Below are 6000 nucleotides of genomic sequence, written 5' to 3'. Positions count from 1 at the left end.
GTATACCAAAGAGAGCATCTGATTCCCAGTACTGATAGTACTGTCACATGTGTACATGATGGATGTGATTAGCGCTGTCAAATATAGACACCAGTTAATGCTCTCTTTAATTAGCATTGGAGTGTGGCTCACATTAATGTGAGAGCTATGCCTTGTAGAGGGAGAGGAGCAGAAAATGACCAAATGGGAATTGTAAATATGTGTCTAGTAGTGAAAGAACCATCTAATTGCTCTCAAGATACTTGAGAATGAAATGCCATGGGATGAACTGTGGCTGGTGTGGTGTGTGTATGCTAGCAAGATGGAGGGAAGGAAGAAAGCATCTCTGGCCAGAGGAAGGATGCTATCAGTTTGCATGGGTAAATTTGTCATTAGGAAGAGGAAAAGCAGGGACATTTGAACTTTAGCTTTACCTTGAAGAAGCAGGGATGAATGTAAGCTGTTAACAGAGTTACAGTCCAAGTTTCAAAATCTTTATTCTTTTCTCTGCATTAAGTATAACAGCTTAGCTAACTCGTGCAACCTGAGGCATCCAGGAGTCCTTCTGTGGTCCCACAGGTCCAGCAGAGCTGTCTGGGGAGCTGGCCTGGGTGCCACCAAGCACCTGTAGCAGCTCTGAGCCGTGAGCATGGCTTACTGCTATACTGCTGTTAGAGGGATTTTTTCTTTTTGAGGATTACTGTCTGCCTCCTTCTAACAGCCATTGCCTTCTTTCGGGCATGCAGCACCCATCTATCCTATCTCATGGGTTCTAGATTAAAACCACCAGTCAATGAGAGTAGATTTTGAGTAGAGCTCAACACTCCAACACTGCCCTCCTCACCAAACCTTTGACTTTTTAGATACAGTTGGTTTAAATATGTTATCACATTTTTTTTTTTCAGGACTTTTTAAAGTAAACAAACATGGTTCAAATTTCAAGCTGAAGCAAAACAAGAAATATGATTTGAAATGTAACTTGCTTTCCTCTCAGATTTTGCCTCTGAAAAACGAAAAGGAAAAGTAATTGTTGTATTTGACCACAAAAAAAAAAACATTTTCTGACAAAACCTCATTCTTTACAGGAAATGATTTTTCTCCCAACATTTTTGACCAGCTGAAGTTTCAAAACAAAAAAGAAAATATATGCACTTGCAGCTTATTGTTTACTGCCCTGTAACATATACTTCAAGTGAAAAATAAAACCAGCACATAGCATGTAAAGTAACAGGGCGGAAGAAAAACCAGAAGGAAATGACAGGCACAGGCTGAAGAACAATTCATCATCCAGCAACATAAGCTGACAGATTTTCTCTCTAGCTTTCTAGCACCCAAAGCCTTTTGCATCTCTATTTTCACGCACAGCCTTTCATTCCAGATGTTGAACGTTTGTTCTGTAAAATAATTTCTTTCCCTATTTTGAAATATTGGCTACTAGAAATGATTGTTCCTTGAACTTGCAAGAGACTTGGAAGGTCACAGAGTGATTTCATGGTCCCTCATGAGTCATAGTACAGTTACAGAGGTGTTTTACAAATTCCAAATCAATAAGGTTATGTTTCTCTATAGAGGAGCAATCAAAAAAGGCTGTAACCCTGAAAAAGAGCACCATTTATTCATGTATTAATAGAGTTGCTCCTTAAGTCAACAAATAGTTCTGGAATTATATTACAATTACAAACCTCATGATCTATCTCAATCTTAAAATAAATTTTCCTTTGGTTATTATGTATGTGAATATCATGGGCTTGGAATAAAGGAGCAAAACTCTTTGCCTGTTCCTCTCCAGAAACACCTCCTCCCCTGTATCGCTAATGGGACAACACACATATGCAAATGAAGAAGCAGAAGATAAAAATTACTGCAGATAGCTGTGTCTTCTCAGAAATTCAGGGTAGTATAATTTCTGGGCAACTATTTTGTTAAAAGAGCAAACCCTGAAGCTGCTTCTGCATGTCAGGATGAAATGTCACATCTGCTATTAGTTTAGAAGCCAAAGAAAGTCACAGTGCTATCTTTTCCTCTTTTTCAAGCCCTTCCATATAATGTTTGCTCACCTACCATACTAATAGCTTTATAAGCTCTCACAGAGTCCTTGTTACTCACCATCTCAGATTAAAATTTGGCACAAGAGACATGAAGAGGAGAAAGAGAAGGAGAAGGAGAGGGAGAAGGAGAAAGAGACAAGGTATCAAAAGGTTAAGATGGATCTAGGAGCTCTAAAACAGCATAAGCTCTCAGAAGCACAACAGACCAGGAGTGGTCCAAAGACATAGCTGTGATGGTGGCAGGCAGAAGAGAAAGGTACAAAAGCAAAAGGTTGCCATGTGTTTAAGACAGCAAACTGAGAGAGCTGAGATTTCTTTAATAATCCACTGTCGATCTAGGAATAGCAACCAGCTGAAGAAGATTGATCCCAAGAAGCATGAGACTTCTGAGATGAAAAAGAGTGATATTTCTGAAGCGTTCACAACAGCATTGAGACTGAGTCAGAAATAGTGTTTTGGAGGCCTGTATTACCCTTGCTTTGAGACAAGACTACAGTCGGTAATAAGAGGCCTCAAACTAGAAGATCTTAATATGAAGCTAGAAAAATGGTTTGTATGTTACCTAATTGTGAAAAAGAATACTGCCACACTTCAGAATATGAAAAGGAGCAAAATGTTTTTGCAAACCATGATTCCTTGGGAAAGAGCAGATGTAGAGAAAAATGAAAACACAGAAAAATACTCAATAAAGTTCTAATGACATGACCTTGTGAGCATCCATACAAATAAACAGGAATGATGTGAAAGACAACTTGAAAATATATGCTTTTTTTTGCTAAAACAGAGCTGCTATATTTCCTCAGAACAGAATATTTTCGTAAAGGACAACCTATGCCTAAAAGAAATACACCTGTCTTCAAAATGAGAAATAATCACTTTCAATGATTTGCAGAAGAGACAGCCACCTCCTAATGTGAGATTATCATCTTGATAAGAATTTGACTTCTTATTACTCTAAATTAGGGAGACCAAAACCTCATAAACTAGATAGGAAAGACAATATCCAAAAACTTAAAGAAACAAGGTTGAAGATAAACACTAGTTGTTTTGAGCAGGTACATGTAACTTCTGTTCTGCAAATGAGGAAACTGTGCTTTTTCACTGTGGGCTTGGTGTAAACTACAGCTTTAGCAGATACACTTTATAAGTGCTGTCACAAATGGAGTACCTACTTGAGTGCTGCAAACAACTCAGTTCTACTGAGTGTTGGAAGGACAGCAGCTTGTAAGCCTGGAGAGTTTTCCAGATGTTTTTAATGTTAGAGAAAGCCAACAAAAACATAAAGTAAGAATGACTGAAACAGTTGTCCCATCATAGATGTTCCTAGAAATCTCTCTCTGGAGCTGAAATGAAAACTTGGAAGTGTAATTTTGGCTAAGTTAGATACAATGGAAACTATCAGAGAGCTTCCAAAATTGATTTATTCCATAATAATTACAAAAGACGAAGATGAGTACTTTCCTGTGGTTGGCACTCTGAGCAACTAGCAAAGCATGTAAAAAAAATCCCTGGCCAGGGAATGATTTCTGGGGACCCCTGGATGTCTGAGCTGTGTTCTGACAGGGTCCTCTAGGAAGAAAGGGATCACATCTGTGCAATCCCAATGCACTGTTTAGAAGGCTTCAGTTTACTACATGATTTGGAAGATGTATTTTTTAATCTCAAGTATTTTCCACAAATATACAATAAGTGACATGAAACTATGTAGAGAAAATGAAGATAAAATAATAGAAAAATGTTGCATCAAGAGACTTTGGTCAGTTCTCAGGAGGGATACAAATCAAGGGGTTGAAATGCAAAAGACAAGAATATGAGTTCAAGGTTACAGAAATAAAAAATCTAGGAAAAAGAAAAAAAAACCTTAGCGGAGGATGCTAACAGGTTTGGTTACTAATACATCCCCATACATACATAAAGAAGGCACACAGAAACTCAGAGAAGCGGCATGCTTTGTTGGGGAGTTTATGTTCAAATGCTTCTAAACCATTTTAACTGCTATCTGAAGATCTTTAGTGTGTAAAAATGCATGACGAGCTTGGACTGGTAATCACAACAGGGACTTTCTGAATCTCAAATAGTTGATAAAGAAGGAACCTGTCCTCAGAGCGTATGGTAATAAGCAGAAACAAAGCTGGCAGTTGATGCTTCTAAGCAAGGCCTTGGGGCAACACTTTTAACAAGGAATGGTGATCACTGGAGACCCATGACATATGCTTCTGGATACCTCACTGAAACAGCATGTCAGCATGCACAAAAAGAGTTGGATGCTCTGTCTTCAGTGTATGCAAAAAAATGGAAGGCCAGTGCTAGCAGGAACCTCAAGCCATTGGTGGCAATCGCTAAAGAGTTTTGGAGGCAGATCTCCTAGATTGCAAGTCTCATATGATTCACAGCTCAAATGCAAATCTGGAAAAGACTTAGAAAGAGCAGACATTCTGTCCAGTGCTTTCAGTGGAACTGAGGTGGTACAGATACAGTCTGATGTGCATGCAGAAAATATTAAGAACTGTTTACCTTCTCAGACAGGACGTAATTGTTTAGACTTGTCACTTCAGAAAGCCAAAATGCTAGATAAAACATTGCAGAAAGTGAAACAAGCTATGTGCCTGAGTAACTGGACAGCACTTACTGAAGCAGACTGAAAAAGTGTTTTTATATAATATAGGGTGTATTTTCTGAGCATTCTCAGCTCATCCCCAAAGCTTTGAATCAAGTGCTCATAAACAGAATGCATGCATGATATCTGCAGATGAAGAAAATGCAAAATGTATTAAACAATATTTGTAAATGCATTGCAGACAAAATAGTAAAAGGAAAAAAAAAGTTAATTTCAGAAATGTTGGGAAAAAAGAACAAACAAAAAAGACAACTAGGATGGTAATTCCAGAATCTTAACATTTGTAGTACAGCTGAAAGAAATTTGCTTATGTTTGCTGTAAAAAAATTACACTTTTTTTTTAAGATTATTATTCCTGGTATCCAGAAATAACATTGCTGCAGGAATCAACTGTTGAATGCGTGATCTCACATATAAAGATAGTATTTGTCTGCCATAGCAGACAAACCATGTTTATGACAGGCAAAGAACCAAAATTTGCTTACTAGGCACTGAAATATTTTTTTAAAATAATTTTAAACACATTACTTCAGATTCAGGATATCCACAGCCTTGTGGGAAGATCACTTAAGCAATCTGGTGATTTCCACTAATATCCCATTTTGGAATTGCTTAATTACACAGCAGTGCTCTGAATACTGAAAAATGTTCAGCAGCAAACTTAGATTGCTGCTGTCTAAGTGGAGTCAATGATGTTAAAGTGAGGGATGTCTAACTGCTGTGAAAAAAATTTGAGAATGTATTGTATTAACAAATTATGGGAACGAAATCTTTGCAATCCAGGAAAACTAGGCTGCACTTAATAGCAAAATATTTAATGGCACAAAAGACTGCTGCCGTGAGGAGTTGTTCCTCTCCCTGATGAGGTTGTTATGGGGCCAGCATAGATCTGCTGAACAAGATGAGGCACTGGATCATCCCAAGGAGGTAAAACACAGATGCCAAATTTCAAAGCTGGGTAGAAAGCTGTGGTTTCCAAAGAGCCCATGAGCCAGAAAGCATCAACAGAAAGGGAATAGCAGTTATTGCCTACTTAGGAGCTTGAGTGAGAAAGAGAGGCAGAGATGGGCTCATTTGAATAGTGTTTGAAAATATTAATCACTTGTTAAGTTCTGACACAGGTGGATGTCCACACACTGTGCAGACACGGTTATGTATGTTGATACGCAATGAGACTTTTAATAGTAGGAAGAACCAACGCCTGTAATGTCTATTTCAGTGTTTCACCGGGCATAATGCTGTGATAACAACATCGATCTTCTTGGTGGCAGAGAGTAAAGAACTTCTCTGGACTTCAGCTGACATGAGAACAGGAAGTCTGGAGCGAAAAGATTTGAACAAATGGACTTGGCATTC

This window comes from Numida meleagris, chromosome 3, assembly GCF_002078875.1.
Source record: "Numida meleagris isolate 19003 breed g44 Domestic line chromosome 3, NumMel1.0, whole genome shotgun sequence".
Classification (NCBI taxonomy): domain Eukaryota; kingdom Metazoa; phylum Chordata; class Aves; order Galliformes; family Numididae; genus Numida; species Numida meleagris.
The sequence above is the reverse complement of the archived record's forward strand: the minus strand, read 5'-3'. Positions refer to the sequence as shown.